Here is a 12,315-nt window from a genome sequence, read left to right on the forward strand (position 1 = left end):
GTTCTGGGTTGATTTCCATTAATTGATTTTCTCCTCATTATGGGTCATTTGTTCCTGTTTCTTCGTATGCCTGGCAATTTTTTATTGAATTCTATACATTGCAAATTTTACTTGTTGCATGTTGGCAATTACTGTATTTCTATCTAAATTCTCAAGTTGGTCTGGGATATGGTTAAATTAGGAAAAGTTCAATCTTTTTGGGTATGTCTTTTAAGCTTTCTGAGGCCATACCAAAGCAATGCTTAGTCTAAAGCTCATTTTTACCTACTATTGAAGCAAGAGCCAGTCTCTTGTGAATTATGAGGGTTTCTATTCTGACTGGTGAGAATAGCAGCTGTTTGTGGCCTGTGTGAGCTTTAGAGATTATTCCTTCTAGAGACTATTTCCTGGATTCCAATAGTTTCTTCACATGCATAAAGTGGTCAGCCTCAGCTGCAAACTCAGAGGACCTTCTCTTCCACATCTCCAGAATTACCACTGTTTTCAGCTGTCTCCTCTCCACTATTCTCTGTTGCACAGCTTCATCTTCTTATTTCAGGGATACCACTGAGCATCACCTAGTTTCGCCATTTCGATCCTGGCCTGGAAACTCTCTCCAGACAGTAAGCAGAGGCAATCATAGGACTTACCTTATTTGTTTCTTATCTCTCAGAGATCACTGTCTTTTGTTCTAACACCCAGGGTCTTGAAAACCAGTGTTTCATATATTTGTCTTTTGCTTTAGTTGTTTCAGTTAAGGGGTAAACCTAGACCCTGTTACTCTATGTTGGCCACAAGCAGCAGTCCTGTGCAGCTTCTTTGAGCCTCATTTGCTCATCTTTGAAATGGTGTTAATAATATCGGTTTGTTCTAACTTACTGAGTAATCACTATTTTACGAACTACACAATTCCTACACAATATATAAGATCTTATTTGGAGAGATGAAATGTGCATACAGATAATTGTGAGAGAAGCAGTATTAAGGTAGTATCAGTTATTTATACATTAGTGAGGATGGTTAATCTGAGATTTAACTCAAACAGATTCAGAGTTGACAGTAGCTTTAAATTTTTTTTTTTTTTTTTTTTTATTTATTCATGATAGTCACAGAGAGAGAGAGAGAGGCAGAGACACAGGCAGAGGGAGAAGCAGGCTCCATGCACCGGGAGCCCGACGTGGGATTCGATCCCGGGTCTCCAGGATCGCGCCCTGGGCCAAAGGCAGGCGCCAAACCGCTGCGCCACCCAGGGATCCCTTTAAATTTTTTTTTTTTTTTTTTTTTTTTTTTGACAGTAGCTTTAAAGATAGTATCCTGTTTGCCTCAGGCTTTCTCACTCTCTACAATAGAAGAGATTAGGATTCCTATACAAAAGAAGTCTAGATGAGAGTATATTAGAAAAAAAAAAAAAAAAGAGTATATTAGTCAAAGAATTATTCCAGATTACTCTAAAATACAATGATAAATGTTTCTATCAGAAGTTAAAGAGGGAGAGAGAGGCAAGATGGAGGAAGAGCAGGGGTCCTCAACTCACCTGGTCCCACAAAATTACCTAGATAGCTTTTGAAACATCCTAAACACCTATGAATTCAACCTGAGATTTAAATAGAGAACAGCTAGAATGCTACAGAGAGAAAAGTTTTCACTTCTAACAAGGTAGGAAGGCGGAATAAATAAATAAATAAATAAATAAATAAATAAATAAATAAATAAATAAAATAAAGTGGGGGAGGGGAACCAGGAGTACCCTAGCTAAAGTAGAGCAGTGAAAGACTCCAGGACAGGAAAGCCCATCCTTGGAGAAGCGGGAACTTTAAAAATCCATGCCAGAGTTTCCCCAGACAGAAAAGTGCTTAGCAAAATTATCGGGCAAAATTATAGGAGGGGCAGTGAAGCCTCAAGATCACTGTAAGAGGAAGGGATCCCGGGAAAAGCTCTTTGAAAAGCACTGGTCCGATATTGGTAAAAGGCTGGAACTCCGCAGCCCTTCAGGGTATTTGGGAGAAGCCAGTGGGTTAGGAGGGCCGGCTCCAGATGGAGGTAGCTGTGCCCCCATTCCCTTTGCAAGAGGCAGATCCCTGAAGAGTGGTTCCAGCGGCACAGGGCCCTGGATCCCAGGGTGCCCAAGCAGACAAAGCTGGTGATCCTGCATTCCCCCGGGACAGTGGAAGTGGGGAGGGCACAGGAGAGCGAGAACTCTCCAGGCCCTGGGCACCCCCAAGCTGTGCAGATCAGTGCACCTGTGTCAGCCTCCAGGAGCATTTAGGCCAGTGCAGACTGGGGACTGCGGTTAGTACTTGCAGGGAGCTTGACTCCAGAGCTGGAAATCTGGGCGCCGCCATTGTTCTTTTTTCTCTTTGTTTCACCTTGTGCCTGGGAGAGGCGGGGCCTCTAGGGAACAAAGCCCTCATGGGGTAAATAGCTCATACAGAACCCAGCACTTGGCAGGGGGCAGGGCATCTCCGCCTAGGCACAGACACCTGAGAATCAGCACAGTAGACCCCTCCCCCAGAAGACCAGGTGGAGGAACAAGGGATGAGCAAGTTTTTGACCAAGCAGTACTGGAAAGCTCCAAGACTGAGGGATAATTGAAGGAAAATAGTATATAGAACTAGAAGGTCCCTTTTCGGGATCCCTGGGTGGCGCAGCGGTTTGGCGCCTGCCTTTGGCCCAGGGCGTGATCCTGGAGACCCGGGATCGAATCCCACGTCAGGCTCCTGGTGCATGGAGCCTGCTTCTCCCTCTGCCTGTGTCTCTGCCTCTCTCTCTCTCTCTCTGTGACTATCATAAATAAATTAAAAAAAAAAAATTTAGAAGGTCCCTTTTCTTTTCCTTTTTCATTTTTATTTTTAAGATTTTACTTATTTATTCATGAGAGACAGAGAGAGAGAGAGAGAGAGAGAGAGAGAGGCAGAGACACAGGCAGAGGGAGAAGCAGGCCCCACGCAGGAAGCCTGATGTGGGACTCGATCCCAAGATCCCAGAATCATGCCCTGGCCCAAAGGCAGGCGCTAAACCACTGAACCACCCACGGATCCCCTTTTTTTCCTTTTTCCATTACAACTCGTTTTTATATTAGACTAAAAATTTCCAATATTTTTTCTCTTTCCCCACCTTAACTACAATATTTTACCAGCTCTTCATTTTTAAGTTTTTTCCTTTTTGACTTAAATATATCTACAATTACATGTCTTAGGTATATTTTTTACTTCTGGATTCCCTTCAATGTATTCAATTTAAAAGATTTTATTCATTTATTTATAAGAGACGGAGAGAGAGAGAGGCAGAAGGAAAAGCACGCTCCATGCAAGGAGCCCGATGTGGGACTAGATCCCGGGACTCCAGGATCACACCCTGAGCTGAAGGCAGGTGCCAAACTGCTGAGCCACCCAGGGATCCCCACCATGGACTTTCTTTACAGAGTTGGAACAAATAATCTTAAGATTTGAATCGAATCAGAAAAGACCCCAAATAGCCAGAGGAATATTGAAAAAGAAAACCAAAGCTGGAAGCATCACAATGACAGATTTCAAGCTGTAGTACAAAGCTATGATTAATACAGTATGATACTGGCACAAAAACAGGCACATAAATCAATGGAACAGAATAGAGAACCCAGAAATGGGCCCTCAACTCTATGGTCAACTAATATTTGACAAAGCAGGAAAGACTATCCACTGGAAAAAGGAGAGTCTCTTCAATAAATGGTGCTGGGAAAATTGGATAGTCACGTGCAGAAGAATGAAACTAGACCACTCTCTTTCACCAGACACAAAGATAATCTCAAAATGGACGAAAGATCTAAATGTGAGGCAAGGATCCATCAAAATCCTAGAGAAGAATACAGGCAACACCCTTTTGGAACTTGGCCACAGCAACTTCTTGCAAGATAACATCCATGAAGGCAGAGGAAACAAAAGCAAACATGAACTCTTGGGATTTAATCAAGATAAAAAGCTTCTGCACAGCAAAAGAAACAGTCAACAAAACTAAAAGAACCTACAGAATGGGAGAAGATATTTGCAAATGTCGTATCAGATAAAGGACTAGTATCCAAGATCTACAAAGAACTTATTAAACTCAACAGCAAAGAAACAAACAATCCAGTCATGAAATGTGCAAAAGACATGAACAGAAATATCACAGAGGAAGACATAGACATGGTCAACAAGCACATGAGAAAATGTTCTGAATCACTTGCCATCAGGAAATACAAATCAAAACCACAATGAGATACCACCTCACACCAGTGAGAATGGGGAAAATCAACAAGGCAGGAAACAACAAATGTTGGAGAGGATGTGGAGAAAAGGGAACCCTCTTGCACTGTTGGTGGGAATGTGAACTGGTGCAGCCACTCTGGAAAACTGTGTGGAGGTTCCTCAAAGAGTTAAAAATAGACCTGCCCTACGACCCAGCAATTGCACTGCTGGGGATTTACCCCAAAGGTACAGATGCAGTGAAACAGCAGGACACCTGCACCCCAATGTTCATAGCAGGAATGTCCACGATGCCCAAACTGTGGAAGGAGCCTCGGTGTCCATCGAAAGATGAATGGATAAAGAAGATGTGGTCTATGTATACAATGGGATATTACTCAGCCATTAGAAACTACAAATACCCACCATTTGCTTCGACGTGGATGGAACTGGAGGGTATTATGTTGAGTGAAATAAGGCAATCAGAGAGGGACAATCATTATATGGTTTCACTCATACAGGGAATATAAGAAATAGTGAAAGGAACTCTAAGGGAAAGGAGGGATAATGAGTGGGAGATATCAGTGAGGGTGACAGAACATGACAGACACCTAACTCTGGGAAATGAACAAAGGAGGTGGGTGGGGGGTGGGGTAACTGGGTGATGGACACCTAGGAGGACACTTGATGGGATCAGCACTGAGTGCTATACTATATGTTGGCAAATTGAACTTCAATAAAGACAAAAACCAAAAATCAAAAAAAAAAAAAAAAAAGAAAGGTTAATGATCTGGGCAGAAAACAATACTGCCTCCTTGAAGACTTGAGGGCTTGGAAAAGAGTAACTCTGGCCTGAAAATGTCAGAAGCTCACCTAAGAAGAGAAAAGAGTAATTCCAAAGTCAGGGTTATGAATGGGGACTTTGTTGTCTGGAAGGGTAATCAAATTGATTAACCTAGAAAAGAGAAAGATTAATTCCTACATTCCAGCCAATGCAAACTGAATAAATGGAGATTTGAATTTTTAACTCACCTCTCTCATATATATTTGTATTCTGAAATCATCTGGGACTGTGCTGTACAAATATGGACCATTGGGCATGACAGATGTTGAGGAAGCCTGACCTTGGAGCCCATGTTTTTTGAGGGAAATGCTAAGGTTTTGTAGAGTGCTACAGACTGAATGTTTATGTCCTCCTAACATGCCATATATTGAAACCCTAACCCCAAAGGAATGGTATTTGGAGATGGGGCCTTTGAAGGGGGTAATTAGATTTTAAGGAGGTCATGAGGATAGAGCCCCCATGTTGAGACTGGTATTCTTACAAGGGAATAACATTATCAGAGTGCTGTCTCTCTGCCATGTGAGGACCAGCAAGGAAGAAGCCACCTGTAAACCAGGAATAGGGCTCTTACCAAGAATTCAGCCATAGTGACACAAAAGTCTTGGACTTTTACCTTCTAGAACTGTGAGAAACAAATATTGTTTCAACTATCTAGTCTGTAGAATTTTGTTAGAGCAGCCTGAGTTAACTACGGCATATATAGGAAAGTAGCTCTGTCCTCCAGAGGTGTCTGATTCATTTTGGTGATGACAGGACATGAAATGGAAGAAACTTTGTTTGGTGTCTATTTAGAGATGCCCATTTTGTCTTCAATGGCACTTCCTGTGTATACGGTAAACATTAAGGGAATGACAGTGCCAGGGTCCTCTCCCCACCCAATTATTCCCAAGATCCTAGTGGCATTGAGGGATCAACTGGTCAGAGTGCTTGAATCTTCACACGTGTGTCAGAAGACTGTACCTCAAGCCACAGAAGATTCTTTTATTTAGATGCAGTGTCTAGTGCAAAGTCACTACATTAACATTGAGAGGCTGAGTTCCCTGGTTCTTGCCCCTTGCCTCCCTTCTACTACTCTGCCGGCACTCACCAGGATGACGCCAGAAACTCTGCCAGCGATGCAGCCAAAGGCCCAGGAGGCACTAGAGTGATGGCCAGCGGGCCCTGCTCTCCCATAGCTCACAATCCAGCTCTTGAACTGGCTGGGGGATGGGCAGCACCTTGTCCTTCATTTTCTCTTTCATCTCTGGCCTCAGGTATCCTTTATCAACTAACCATCCAGGAAATAGATGCTTGAGGAGTTGGGAGGAGAAGGTGAGAGATTCCTCAGGTCCTGTCCATCCTGTCTCATTTGAGCCTTGACTAGGACTACCCAAGAATCTTCTTTGTTTGTTTTAAGGTTAAATTCCCTGGTTTAAAAGAGGCAAGGTTGGGAGGGCTCCTTTAATGTTCCTTCTTCTCTCTGTCTTCTAAAATTTCTTTTTGCTTCACTGCTGTTTAATCTCTTTGGGTGAAATTTTGTTCTTTTCATTTCAGATGATTTCCAAGTATATTAGTTTTCTGTTGCTGTTTAACAAATCATCACAAAATCAGTGGCTTAAAACAAAGCATTTATTTTCTTGTGGTTCCCAAGTTCCAAAGACAGAAATCAGTTTCACTGGCATAAAGTCAAAGTGTCAGCAGCACAGGCTCCTCCCAGAAGCTGTAGGGCAGAACCTGTGTCCTTGTCTTTTCCAGTTTGTAGACACCACCTGTATATCTGGCTTGTGGCCCTTCCTCCATTTTCAAAGCACATCATTCCAATTTCCGATTCCATCACCATGGCCTTCTCTCTCTCTCCTATGACTCACCCTGAGTCCCTCTCTGAGGACCTTTGTGATTACAGGACACCACCCAGACAATCCAGGACCATCTCCCCATCAAAAACTGTAGCATAATCACAGCTGCAAAGTCCCCTCTGCCATGTAAGTTAGTTCAGGTTGTGGGTATTAGGGTGTGGACATCTCTGGGGAGCCATAATTCTGTTTATCAGACCAAGATATACATTTCTTAGTAAATACCAATACCTTGGACAATTTCTTAGGCAACATAGAATCTTGATTTCTGCTTGTCATTAATCATTATAAAATTCAAAGGGGACCTTGAAGAGGCCACTTTTAGGCAACAGGCTTGAGCAATGGAAACCTGAGCAAGGCAGAAGGACCCACAGCAACCACCAAGCTGAATGCAAATGGGATTAAGCAACCCACCTCAAAACAGCCATTGACCCTAACTAACCAATTACAACCAGGCATAATTCCTAAGTTTACTCAAAAACAAAAAGGGAAATTCAATATGTCCCCATACTCCCTCAATCTACCTTATAACTGTGTCCCCTCATCATTACCTGGTTGCAGTCTCTCCTTTGCTGTCCTGTCCATTGCTTCCTTATGGTATATTCAATAAACTTCTATCTCTTTTGTTTTGCTTAGAGTGAATTCTTTCACTGTGGGTGCCTCCAGCCCCCACCCAATGGTTTGCCCTACATTTGGTGAACCCCCTCATCTGAGTACCCCACAGGGCTGACTGGCTCAGTTATTAGAGCATGATTCTTGATCTTGGAGTCATGAGTTTGAACCCTACACAGCGGTAGAGTTTACTTAAAAAAATAGTTATAATATGAAAGCCTGTTGTGGTGTTGTTATTCCTTTTTTGTTTTTAAAAGATTTATCTCTTTGAGAGAGAGAGAGCAAGCTTGGGTGGGAGAAGAAGCAGACAGAGAGGGAGAGAGAGAATCTTAAGCAGACTCCAAACTGAATGCAGAGCCCCACATAGGGCTGGATTTCACCACCCTGAGATCATGTCATGAGCTGAAACCAAGAATCAGACACTTAACCAACTTGTTTCTGAGTGTAATATTCTAGAGAAAGGAGGACTTTTGATTTTATTTTGAAAGATGCAAGGATAGCACAATTAGAGACTAAAGGAAATGCTATAATCATAACTTTACAACCTATTGTCATGTAACTTTTGGCAAGTCATTTTACTTCTCTAAATCATAAAGTTGGTCTAAATATGTGTCTCAGACTTATCATTTGCAAAACAAAAATAATAGTGGCACCTATACTATAGAATTGTGAGGATTTCCTGAGCTACACTTTGCTAGCACTTTAAGGTGATTAGTAAATATATATATTATCATTATGACTATTTTACATTTTTTTAAAGATTTTATTTATTTATTCATGAGAGACACACAGAGAGAGGCAGAGACACAGACAGAGGGAGAAGCAGAGAAGCAGGCTCCATGCAGGGAGCCCAATGCGGGACTCGATCCCGGGACTCCGGGATCACTCCCTGGGCCAAAGGCAGGCATTAAACCCCTGAGCCCACCCAGGGATCCCGACTATTTTACATTTAGTTACCATTCCTAATCCACGTAAATATGGACTTCTAACAAGAGGTTCATGGGATTCCAGGAGGCACATGAGTAGGCTGTAAATGGTGTATGAATTCCCAAAACTGAATGAACAATTTAGAAGGTGAGTGGGTTTGTAGCTATCCTCAGATTCTTACAGAGTTCAGTGACCTAAAGAGGTTTTGAGACATTGTAGTTAAAAGTAAGGAGATGAGGGATCCCTGGGTGGCGCAGCGGTTTGGCGCCTGCCTTTGGCCCAGGGCACGATCCTGGAGACCCGGGATCGAGTCCCACATCGGGTTCCTGGTGCATGGAGCCTGCTTCTCCCTCAGCCTATGTCTCTACCTCTCTCTCTCTCTCTCTCTGTGACTATCATAAATAAATAAAAATTTTAAAAAAATTAAAATGTAAACCTTTAAAAAAAAAAAAAAGTAAGGAGACGAGAGCCTAACGTGTCTGAGGAAAACTTGTGTTGATGAGTTTCAGAGACTACCACTCCCCTAACTCACAAGAGACAGGAGTACAAACCTGAATTCTCCTACAAGGGAGGAAAATTTTTCCTCTACTCCTCTAGATTCTTTTGGCTGGCCTATTAATTAAAATTCACATAAGACAGATTAGCAGGAAAAAAACAAATGTAATTATTTACGTACCAAAACCCCATTAGAATATGAGAGCCAAGGTCACGCCAGACAGTAGAAGATTATATAGCCTCCTGAGCTAAGGAATAAGATAGACGCCTGGCCTTCAAAGGAGAAGAAGTTAATTCACAGGACTGTAACAGAGCAAATGTTTAGTAATACGATATTTGTCCTACTATGTGGATAGGTCTTTCAGATAAAAAGTTGTCTCTAGCAGTAGCTCTTTTTCTAGGCAGAGCCGAATTCTTTTAGACACTTAAGGAAGTGGTAAAAGTTTTTCTTGAGTCTGCTGGGTCTTGATTGCCTTTAGCTCAAAATAATCCACATGCCATAGTACAGATTTGGGGGTCATGCATTTTGCTCCCCCTTACTCCTGTGTTCTTGAACAGGCAGATTGTCTATCTAGTCATTGCCCGATTCCCTCAATACTTGTCACTTGACAACATTCTCCTGTTGACCAGAGCCCTTCAAAACACAGCCTTTTAGCTTCTACTTGTTTCTCCTCTGGCCACAGGACCTGGCAATGGGAGAAACACATCCACTCAGCAACTCTTTACAGGCATCAGGGTATCTGGGAAATACAATTGGTACTTGGAAGAACTGCAAAGGAACGGAGTTGCACAATCAGAAGGGATATTTTTATACAGACTATGATAAATCTGGTGAAATCTCCCTGGACCACTTCCAAGTACACCTTGCTACTGACCACTCCTGCCTGTCACATGCAGTCTTCCTTTCTTTCTTCTGGAACAGTGCTGGGTAAAAGTCAACTCACCATGGATCATCATTCTGAATATGCAGACCAGCCTTTCCGTTAATACATTCTTCCTGCAGAAAAATTATAATGCAACTGATTATATTAAAAGGTGTGTTATTTTTCCTTTTTAACATTAATAGTATTTGGATGAAATAGTATTCTCTTAATTTGATCTGGTCGTTCCCAAAACTCCTCTTTCATACATTTACCTTTTCTAAGATGGGTTACCTTCTCAGGTGGTTAACTTCATTGATTATTCATTGATTATTCATAGTTTCATTGTCAGAGAGTTGCCCTTTCAAGTTCTTAATGTACCTTTATTGTCATCATCATCATAATAATTAGAAAAATACTGTAAAAAGGAGTCTTTCCATGTAAATATAGAATTATCATTTTCAAACTTAGATAATACTTTCCCCTCCTTATAACTAAGTGTCAGTGATTTCCCACCCTACTTAGAATAAGATCTAAACTCCTTAGCATGGTGTTGTGGTCAATTGTTGGTGTCGCCAGCCTGTCCCCCAATCCCCACTCTCCTCCTTTTGGCTTAGCACCCTGAAGTTTTCATGGGAACTTTCTTCATACTCTTAGTATATATTCCAGATGGAACAAATCCTTTCCTCAGAGCTGAAGTGGGTGCTTTCCTCAGGACTGACCAGTCAGCATATCTATTCCCCTGGCCACAATGATAGGTTCTGGAACAGATAGATGACCCCAGTTGACCCAATGAGGATCAGGCATGAAAATATTGTGGCAATTCTTAGAAAATGAATACAGTCTCCTGGGATTGCAAAACTGCTTAGAATATACAACTGAATCTTACTTTCTTCGCTAACTGCTGACACTCTTGCCACATCTTGCCTTTCTGGAAAAGAAGCAAACCCAGAGAAAACAAGACAGGAAGAGAGACAGATTGCTAATGACACCAATCTGAGCTCATTTCTGTTCATGTTTGGTCTCCTCAGATGCCTTGAGTCAGTTTAAATTGAGTTTTTAACTTGCATCCACAAAAGTCCAAACTATTCACATGGCCTGAATTATTGTCCTCTGTGGACCTCACCACCTCACCTCATTTCCCTTTGGTCTCTATATGACAGGCGCTCTTTCCTACCCAAGGGACTTTATTCTTACTGTCCTCTTTCCCCTGAATATCCTTCTGAATGTTCTTCACTGGCTCTGTATCTGCCTTTAGATACAGCTTAAGTGCTGAGATTCTCAGATTTTCCTGACTACCCAACGCAGGCCAAACACTGCACTCATACTCACATGCAGACTGTGAGTCCCCTGAGGGCAAGCACTGTGTGTGACTTGTTCAGCACTGTTATTCTAGGCATGGCAGTGAGCCTGGCACACAGGTGCTACAGGAATATCTTGGCTCAAGTTCCTTGAATGTGCCAGACTTGCTCTGCTCTGCCCTTTACTTAGAATTCTCTTTCCTCTGTTCTTTGCAAATTGACTTATTTCAGTGTCTACCCAAGTGTCATTTTCTTGGAAAGGCCCTTCCTGGTCATAAAGTCTAAAACAATGCCCCCTCACACCATCTTCTCTATCATGTCACTCAGTTTTATGTTCTTCATCACACTTTCACATTCTGAGATTATCTTGTTCATTTTTCACTTATTTTGTTTAATAAGTGTATTTTTCACTTGATTTATTTTCTGGCCCCAGACAGAACATAAGCTTCATGAAAGCAGGAGTCGTGTCTGTCTCTTTCAAAGCTTCATTCTCAGTACCCTCAGCAGTGCCAGGCACATTATAGGCTCTCAATAAATGTATTGAGACTGTTAGCTGCCTGATTGAATGAATGAATGAATGACAAGGACTACAGATTGCACTCATTTGAGTGCTTTGCACATTGTCACACAGCCTTATGAAGTACGCAGTATCCTGTCAGCTCCATATCACACAGAAGAAAACTAAGTCCAAGAGAAGCAATGTAATTTGCCCAAGGTCACATTATCAATAATTTCAGAAGCTGGAATTCAAATTCAAATGTGGCTGTTTTGCAGATGACAATTCATCTCTACTTATCAAAATACCTTTTTTATTACTCCTAATGTGACTTTGGAGATCACAGCCAGGCTCCAAGTAAAAAAGGGATTCTTACCTCTGCCCATCCTTCTTCCCCATTAAACTTACCTTTATAGGCAGAGCAGCTGGACAGCTATGGCTGTGCCCAAGGGTTCATGGGGTGGGGCCTGCCTGGTGGGCTCACCACATACAGGGAAGCAGGAGACAGCATATTATCTGTGGGCTTCAACTCCAAAAGAGAGAGCTATGCAGGGGCTGGCCTGGGCTGGTGCTAGGATCTTTCCCTTAAACTCACTAATCAGACTGTGTTTCTTCCCAAGAGACTGGGGCTCAGGAAGGGGAGGGAGTGAGTGGGCTGGAGAGAATGGTAGAATTATTTTCCTAATACTTCCAAGAAGGCCAAAGTTCCTGTTTTATGGATGGAAGCCATACTGGGTGAGGGGAGACTATTTCCTCTATTCCTAGGCTGA

This window comes from Canis lupus, chromosome 17, assembly GCF_011100685.1.
Source record: "Canis lupus familiaris isolate Mischka breed German Shepherd chromosome 17, alternate assembly UU_Cfam_GSD_1.0, whole genome shotgun sequence".
Taxonomy (NCBI): domain Eukaryota; kingdom Metazoa; phylum Chordata; class Mammalia; order Carnivora; family Canidae; genus Canis; species Canis lupus.